This window comes from Macaca thibetana, chromosome 7 (genome assembly GCF_024542745.1).
Source record: "Macaca thibetana thibetana isolate TM-01 chromosome 7, ASM2454274v1, whole genome shotgun sequence".
NCBI classification, from domain to species: domain Eukaryota; kingdom Metazoa; phylum Chordata; class Mammalia; order Primates; family Cercopithecidae; genus Macaca; species Macaca thibetana.
This window is the reverse complement of record NC_065584.1, coordinates 94396563-94406291: the sequence shown is the minus strand read 5'-3', so window position 1 is coordinate 94406291 and position 9729 is coordinate 94396563. Positions and strand designations below refer to the sequence as shown.

General features: G+C 38.8%; 1 protein-coding gene across 1 annotated transcript in view; it reads right to left on the bottom strand.

Moving 5' to 3' along the window:
• Window positions 1-2653: 2653 nt before the first annotated feature.
• The window catches only part of LOC126959365 (uncharacterized), a 138524-nt gene continuing 131448 nt past the window's right edge, over window positions 2654-9729 (bottom strand). The window contains exons 9-10 of the transcript XR_007727496.1: window positions 5939-5980; window positions 2654-3376 (exon numbers count right to left, since the gene is read on the bottom strand). The gene's annotated coding sequence lies outside the window, so the exon portion shown is untranslated. The remainder of the gene's footprint in view (window positions 3377-5938; window positions 5981-9729) is intronic.

Below are 9729 nucleotides of genomic sequence, written 5' to 3'. Positions count from 1 at the left end.
CATGGTACCTTGTCACCACTGACAATAGCCCCAGAGAGCCATGCTTTCTCCTGTCTCCCAGACTCTCTTCACCTCAAGTATCTCCATGTCACCTTTACTTTCCTGTGTCCCTTTTGAATCCCATAAAGTTCAACTAAGTTCAAGTGTCCCCTGCCCTCTTCCAGAAGGCCTCATCTAAGCCCTCCAGGGGGCCTCTCCCTTGTGTTCCCTCAAATACCTCTGTCAACCTCTGGGCCAGCCACGACTTCTCACTATAATCATGGGCGCAAGTGCCTATCACCCCACAGGACTGCAAATTCCTTGCTCAAGGCAGAGGCTACTGCTTTCATCTTCAAACCCCCACCACCTAGCCCTGTGCTTGCAAAACAGCGTATTAATGCTGGACAAATGCATAAATGAAGGAAATGAATGGGCCTCTAAGTGATAATGCTTAGAAAAGAGACTCTGATAAGTGAAATATAAATGCGTAAATCTGCTACAGCTTTTTTTTTTTTACTTTGTCTAAATCTTTGCACGTGTTTGCTGCAATTACATCTGTGACAGCAAGTTTTATTCTGAACGGATCTTATTAATAAAAGTAATAAAATATCAAACAACTCAGGTCTTCGGCTTTTTAATCTACAAAGGGGAGATTGATAGTGCCTGCCTTGCTAGGCAGAGAGGGTGGTTGAGAGGACTACCTGAAATGATGTATGTGATCATGTACAAGAGTGAGCCCCAACTGCAATCTGCACTGAGGGAGCGACCCCCCTGAGAGCTGCCATCTCTACTCATCTCTGACTGTCTGGCTCTATTAAAATACTCTGCCTACGTCTATGACCTAATCTTTGTATGAGCAAGCCTCTGCCTCTAGTCTTAGGATCCCCAGACCTAGCACAACATCGGCGCATAGCAAGTGTTCACTAAGTGTTTGTAATATGAGGATGTACATGACAAACATCATGGTCGTTTCATTCATTCAAACTGCACAGGGCACCATTAAACAGGACAAAACGTGAAGGCAAAAAGGGGGAAACAGAAATGATTGAGAGGCTAACATTTACAAGGCACCCTATATATCTGATTTTGTTTACTTCCTAGGTTATTTCACGTCACCTGTGAAATAGCTAATGTTGTCCTTATTTTGTATGGAAGGGCTCTGAGCATTAATAAGTTGGTATTATGCCAATGAATGACTGGTCAATAACAGGCAGAGCCAGGGTTTGAACCCAATACATCACACCACATCTCTGTGGTAAAACTCTTACACTCCAGGCACTGACAGTCTGCAGCACATCTGACCTCACAGAGTCAATAACATCAAGAGATGAACAAAAACTCAGGGCACGTCTATTCAACCCCCAGATCACCGAGGAGGAAACTGAGGTTCAAAGGGAAGTATATGAATGAGGCCAGAGACAGTCAGTAAAAAAGTATGTTAGTAAAAAGCTCTTTTTTTTTTTTTTTTTTTTTTGAGACAGAGTCTCACTCTGTTGCCCAGGCTGGAGTGCAGTGGCGCGATCTCGGCTCACGGTAAGCTCCGCCTCCCGGGCTCACATTCTCCTGCCTCAGCCTCCTGAGTAGCTGGGAATACAGGCACCCACCACCAGGCCCGGCTAATTATTTGTATTTTTAGTAGAGATGGGGTTTCACCATGTTAACCAGGATGGTATCGATCTCCTGACCTCGTGATCGGCCCGCCTCGGCCTCCCAAAGTGCTGGGATTACAGGCATGAGCCAGTGTGCCCGGCCGTAAAAAGCTCTTATGATTCACACTCACAAGTTAAGTCATATTTCTATACCATTTCCATCACATTTACATGTGACAGGTCATGTTAAGTGTAATAAAATATTAAATAATTCAGATTTTCAGCTTTTTAATCTACAAAGGAATTTTTAAATAATTGTACTTTGTTTCATCGAATGGCCTTTACAAAAATAGCATATATTTTCAGTTCACAAAGAATTACATCTTACATAACTAAACAAAGTTTCTCTCACAAAATACCAGTGACCTCTTTCTTAAACAACAGGCCAAGACTACTGACTGAAACCCTGGCAGAGACAGTATAACTCAACTGAGAAAGGCCTCATAAACAAATAACAAAAGTAATAATTAAACACTAGGAAAGAGCAAAGATACTTGCTCTTTAAAAATCAAACGAAAAATAAAGTAAAATAAAATAAAAATAAAACCTCTGTGAACATTGCTTCGGTCATCTTTAAAAGCTTTCCCAAATTCCAAATGGCTCTGTTATTAGCGATTCTTAATGCATGAGCTAGTCATTTAAGGATAAATCTTTCAGTAATTCAAAACAAGGACACTTCAGTAAATAGTTGAAATTAAGGGGGGAGTTCGAGTCATCTGGTTTCCATTAGGATGATAAAATAGTTCACTCGAAACCTTTTACAATATGCTTTGTTACCGGGAGGTGTCTGTGCATCTCACTCCATCACTAGCCATTTGACACAACATAAAAAGCTTCAAAAGCCATGTTAGGCCTCTTAATCAAAAACTAATTGTAATAGATATTGGGGAGTGTTAACACGGTGACCGCTAGGTTGTAGCTGTGGTATGGAAGCTGCAGCGAACATTAAACACAACCCCGGGTTGATAGGGCTTATCTCAATTTCAGAGCTAAGTGCTAAGTACTACAGGCCAGTATCTCCTTGCTATGGCTTTGTACCACTTTTGGAGTTAATTGCCCCAGAAGGCTACATCTTCTTAATGAAATTTATAACATTGTCAGAGAACTTGGAAGATACTGCTGCAGTTTAGCAGACTTCACAGAAAACAGAGACATAAACAGAAGGGAAAAGAAAATACATACTTGGAGCCTAATGCATCTGCAGCCCGGGCAGAGGTGGTGCAGAACTCCCCAGGCACAGAGGCATTTGCAGCACATTAACTCTTTCAAGCCTGTAATGGAACAGTCATTGCACTCTAATGGAAAGGTAATAATTGGTATCACAGGGCCAGTGGTAGACATTCAATAAATACTTAATGATGAGTTTTGCATGGCTAGAATTACCAGCAAGCAAGAACTGGCGTCTTTTTTTGTGTGGTTCCTGTGCCTAACCTAGTGCCTAAGATATGACTGGTGCTCAGGAAATCGTTTCTGAAAAATTGATGAATGAATAAATGATCTTACTAGAGTGCAGTGCTTGATAATTTTCAGAGTGCTTTCATGTTTGATTCCCACAACCATCCACTTGATAGGTCTAGGGTTTTATTAATAACCAACCCTGGTCTCGAACGGGCACTTCATAGTTCCCTTTCCAGTCTTCTTTGCTTCAGATGGACTAGAGCGACGTTCTGTACTACCACGTTTTTAAATGACTAAGGAGGATTTTAAAACTTAAAGACTACCAGCGATTTTAGATTGGTGACTGGATCCTGGAACACACACATACACAAAACAATTAGAAGAAAAACTGGTGAAATCTGATAAAGTCTGGAGTTTAGTTAATAGTATTATGCTTAATTGTAGTTAATTCCTTGGAATCATGGCTGTGGGTAAGAAGTTAACTTAAGGGCAAGCTGGGTGAAAAGTGTATAGGACTTCTCTGTACTATTTTGAATTTTTCTGTAACTCTAAAATTATTTAAAAATAAAAACAATTTGATAATAACTAATTTACCTTTAAAATTATATGTATTAACATATTGTAGTGTATTGTATTCACATTATGGTGCCAAATTGGCACTGGGATAATTATAAGTAAACACTCCTGGAGAAAAGCAAAGTATAATTTTTCAACTAACCCCTTAGAAAAACATTTGCAGGTGTGTAAAGGCAACATAATTTCCTTTTCCAATTTATAAGTATTATTTTTTGAGACAGGGTCCAGTTCTGTCACCCAGGCTGAGTGCACTGGTATGAGCATGGCTCACTGCTCCCTTGATCCCCCACCCCACCCCACCCCACCGGGCTTAAGCAATCCTCCCATCTCAGCCTCTGGAGCAACTGGCACCACAGGCACATGCCACCATGCCCAACTGATTTTTGGATTTTTGTAGAAATAGAGTCTTGTTATGTTACCCAGGCTGGTCTTGAACTCCTGGGCTCAAGCAATTCTCCTGCCTCGGCCTCCCAAAGTGCTAGGATTATAGGTGTGAGCCACCACACCCGGCCATCCAATGTGTATTTCCTTACAGTGTTTTTGTATCCTGATAAAGTAGAGTTGTTTTGTAATTAACACATACAAGTGAAATTTTTACCACTGTTTTCGTATTTATAAAATTATTAACATTAAAAATAATTTAAAATTATTATTATTATTAATTTTTAGTATAGACGGGGTTTCATCACGTTGGCCAGGATGGTCTCAGTCTTTTGACCTCGTGATCTGCCCGCCTCAGCCTCCCAAAGTGCTGGGATTACAGGCATGAGTCACCGTAATTAATTTTTAAATGAATAATTTGTTTTAGAAAGAAAGACAAACAGCACACAGGGAATTAAAGGAAAAGGCTATTCCTGATGACAGAACAACCCATGTGATTTTTTTTTTTTTTTTGAGACGGAGCTCACTGCAAGCTCCGCCTCCCAGGTTCATGCCATTCTCCTGCCTCAGCCTCCCAAGTAGCTGGGACTACAGGCGCCTGCCACCACGCCTGGCTGATTTTTTGTGTTTTTAGTAGAGACAGGGTTTCACCGTGTTAGCCAGGATGGTCTCGATCACCTGACCTTGTGATCTGCCCACCTTGGCCTCCCAAAGCGCTGGGATTACAGGTGGAGCCACCATGCCCAGTGGTCCATGTGGGAATTTAAGATGATTCCCAAACTTAAATTTCTCACTTGGACATCTGTCCTGAGCTCCAATCCAAACATTCACAGCACCGGTCAACTTGAAGAGCTCAGCATAATCTCCAACCAGTTTCCCCTTCAGTCACTCTGCTATATTCTGACCTTGGCTAATGTCTACTATACTCACCTCTCTTCTGTTCCCCCCGGCCACACCCTTCCACCTACTGAAGTTCTCCACCTAACCATCCAGGGGGTGGCTGAGGTCACCTTCCTCCTGTACGTCTTCTTCCAGCACTCCTTTGCTCCCCTCAACTTGAACTACACTTCCACAAAAGTCCATTTCAAACTCCGCTCTTGTGTTTCAAATTGTGTTTTCTGTTAGCTATTTATGCAGACAACTCCTACTTGAAACTTTCAGAGGATCAGGACTGGTCATATGTGTCCTGATACCCTCAGAGTTTTTCATCTGGAACCATCTGAACATAGATTCATGGGAAAGAACAATAAATCTTAAAAAATATATATCATGACACCAAAGATGTTATTCTATAAGTGAGAAGATTGGTTTGACTGCTTTTAAAGTGGCAAAAATAACAATGGCCAATATCTGGTAGAGAATGTATTTCTCTCTGGCATTAGAGTGATTCTGTAGGCTCACTCATCAAGTGGCCCAGCATCCCAGCTCCTGACATTGTTGCTCTTAACGACCAGTTCAAAGATGGCAGCCAGGCACCTTGGCTCATTCCTGTAATCCTATCATTTTGGGAGGTTGAGGTGGGAGGATTGCTTGAGCCTGGGAGGGGAATGCACACCATTGCATGTGCAATATTTTTAGCATTAAAAATAATTTAAAATTATTTAATTTTGTAAAAGAATAATTTGTTTCAGAAAGAAAGACAAACAGCACACAGAGAATTAAAGTAGAAGGCTAATCCTGATTATAGAACAACCCATGTGATTTTGAAGTTTTTTGCAGTGGCTGGCTGCCACAGCATGCCAGCCTGGGGAGTCAGAGTGAGACCCTGTCTCAAAAAAACAAAAATAAAAACAAAACAATGGCTCAACCCCTCATGTGCACGCTTCAGCCTGCCTAAAATGGGAAGGAGGACATAGAGAGCCAGCAATTTTCTTTTAAGGGTACAACAGAGCAATTTCACAAGACATTTTTTTCTTACCCTATAGGCCAGAATTCAGTCAAATGAGTAGACCTACCTGAAGCTGGGAAAAAAGTCCAGTAAATGGCCTTACACTCATCTAAAACAGATACGAGAAAATGAGATATTAGTGGGTATTATGAACCCCTGCCTCTGTTTTTTTACCTTATAAAAACTTATCTACCAAGATGTTTATTTTATAGACATTTTCCTACAAAGCATATTACTAGATTTTATAACAGCATTGAGATATAATTTGCATATCATAAAATGTATCCCCTTAAAGTGTACAATTCAGCAGTTTTTAGTAAATCCACAGTTATACAAACATCACCACTATCTAATTTCAGAACATTTTCAACACCTCGAAAATAAATCCCATGTCCATTAGCAATCACTCCCTATTCTTCCCTCTCCCTGCTCCTGACAACTGCTAATTTACCTTCTGTCTCCATGATCTTGCTTGCATTAGACATTTCACAGAAATAGAATCATACAATGCAGGGGTTTTGGTGCCTGTCTTCTTTCATCCAGCATAACGTTTTCAAGGTTTATCTATGTCGTAGCATGCATTAATTCTGTACTTCATTCACTTTTATGACCAAATAATATCCATTGTATGGGTATATTGCATTTTGTTTTTCAAATCATCAGTTGATGAACATCTGGGCAACTTCCACTTTTTGACTATTATGAGTAATGCAGCTAAGACCATTCTTGAAGAAGTTTTTCTGTGGACATATGTTTTCAACTCTTCTGGGTTTATACTAATCATGGAATTACTAGATCATATGGTAATTCTATCTTTAACATTTTGAGAAACAACCAAACTGTTTTCTATAGAGGTTGTAGCATTTCACCATTCCACCAATAATATATGAGGGTTCCAATTCCTCTGCATGCTCACCAACACTTGTTATTGTCTGTCTTTTTAAATTTCAGCCATTCTAATGGGTGTGTCAGGAGTCTCATTGTGGTTTTGATTTGCATTTTCCTAGAGACTAATGATATTGACCATCTTTTCATGTACTTTTGCCCACCTGTATATCTTCTTCAGAAAAAAATGCTTATTCAAATCCTTTGCCCATTTTTAATTACATATTTGTCTTTTTATTATTCAGGGTTTTTTTGTTTTTTGTTTGTTTTTGAGATAGAGTTTAGCTCTTGTCGCCCAGGCTGGAGTGCAATGGCACAATCTCAGCTCACCACAACCTCCGCCTCCTGGGTTCAAGCTATTCTCCTGCCTCATCCTCCCGAGTAGCTGGGATTACAGCCACACACCACCACACCTGGCTAATTTTGTATTTTTAGTAGAGGCGAGGTTTTTTCCATGATGGTCAGGCTGGTCTCGAACTCCCAAACTCAGGTGATCCTCCCACCTTGGCCTCCCAAGGTGCTGGAAAACAGGCGTGAGCCACCGCATCTGGCCTGTTATTCAGTTGTAAGAGCACTTTATACAAAGTGCTTGATACAAGTCTCTTCTTAGATATACGACTTGAAAATATTCTGTCACATTCACTGGCTTGTGTTTTCCTTTCTTTTTTTTCGAACTAGGGTCTCACTCTGTCACCCAGGCTGAAATGCATCTTGTGATCACAGCTCACTGCAGCCTCAGCTGATACTTCCACCTCAGCCTCCCAGGTAGCTGGGACAACAGGTGCACACCACCGTGCCTAGCTAATTTTTTTATTTTTATTTATTTATTTATTTATTTTTGCAGAGAGGGCGTTTCGCCATGTTGCCCATGGTCTCCAACTCCTGGGCTCAAGCAGTCAGCCCTCCTCAGCCTACCTAAGTGCTGGGATTACAGGCATGAACCACATGCCAATCTGTTTTTACCTTTTTGGTGGTGTTCTAAAGCACTGCAGCTTTTTTGTTATCCTTAATAAAGTCAAATTAGGCCAGGCACAGTGGCTCGTTCTTAGGTCTATGATCCATTTTGAGGTAATTTTTGGATATGATGCAGGATAGAGTGTCTAAATTTACTCTTGCAAGTGGATTTCCAATTGTTCTGGCATCATATTGGGGGATTATTCTTTCCTCCATTGACTTGCCACCCTAGTCAAAAATTAATTCACTGAACATGTAAGGGTTATTTCTGAACCTTCCATTTTGTTCCATTGATCTAAATTTCTATCCTTATGCCAGAACCACACTATCTTAATTACTGTACCTAAATTTTCAAGTTGAGAAATGTTAGTCCCCTAATTTTGTTCTTTTTCAAGGTTTTTTGTTTTGTCTATTCTCGATCCCTTGAACTTCTATTTAAATTTTGTTCTTTTTCAAGGGTTTTTGTTTTGTCTATTCTCGATCCCTTGAATTTCTATTTAAATTTTAGGACCAACTAGTTATTTAATGCAGAGGGGGAAGCAACTAAGATTTTGAAAGGGAATGTCTTCAATCTGTGGACCATTTAGGGAAGTATTGCCATCTGAACTATATCAAGTCTTCCAAATCATGAACATGGGATATTTTGCCAATTATTTAGGTCTTTTAAAATTTCTTTCAAAAATGTTGGGCAGTTGTTAGTGTAAACATTTTGCTCTTCTTTGTTAAATTTATTCATAAATATTTTATTCTTTTTGATACTGTTAAAATAGAATTGTTGTCTTAATTTCATTTTCAACTTGTTCATTGCTAGTGTATAAAAACAGAATTTATTGATTTTATTACATACTGATATATTGATCCTGTATTCTGCAACCTTGCTAAACTCAACTATTAGCACTAATGAATTTTTAATAAATTCCTTGAGATTTTCTGTGAACAAGATAATGTCATCTTCAAAGAGAGTTTTATTTCTCTCTTGTCAGGCTGGGTACATATATGTTTTAATTTTAAAGTCTTTCAGATGGATTGACCCTTTTATTATTATAAAATGTCTATCTTTGTCTTTAGTAACAATTTTTGTCTTGAAGTCTATTTCTCTTCAAGAAAGCCACTCCAGTTCTCCTTTGGTTACTGTTTGCCTAGTTTGTTTCCATCCCTTAACTTTCAATGAATTAGTGTCTTTGAATCTAAAGTGTGTCTCTTGTAGACAGCATAGAGCTGGATTATGTTTTTTGTCCATTTTGCCAATCTCTGTATTTTTACTGGAGTGGTTAATCCATTTCTATTAAGTAATTACAAATAAGGTAAGTTTATATCTCCCACTTTGCTATTTGTTTTCTATATATCTTATACCATATTTGATTCCTCTCTTCATCCATTATTGCCTTATTTTATACATATTGCGTAGTATATTGTTTTAATATCCTTGCTGCTTGTTTTACCATTTTTTAAATTTTCTTGGTCGTTGCCCCATATATTATGATCAACATCCCAATTCAGAACAATCTAGTTCAAATTATTACCAACTTAATTTTAATAGTACTAAAATTTTGTTTTGATATAGCTCCATTTCTTCTTTCTCCTTTGTGCAATTTTGTCAATTAACTTGTATCTTTACACAGTGTAAGCCCACAGACACAGTTTTATAATTCTTGCTTTAGGAAGTAGGTATTTAAATAAAAGAATAAAGGATTTACAAACAAAATACATTTGTACTATATTTTTTATTTACTTATGTAGTACATTTACCAGTTACTCTCTAATGTCCTTTCATTTCAGCCTGAAGGACTCTCTCTTTAGTAGTTCTTGTAGGGCAGGTCTGCTAGTAGCAATTTTTCAGTTTTTCCTACTCTGGAAATGATTTTATTTACCCTTTATATTTGGAGAAAAGTTTCATTTAATATAGAAGTCTTGATGAATAGTCTTCTATCATCCTTTTGAATATGTAAACGGTAGCCTTTTGATATTCATGGGTTTTTATCAGAAGTCAATTGTTAAATCTTACTGTGGACTCTATGA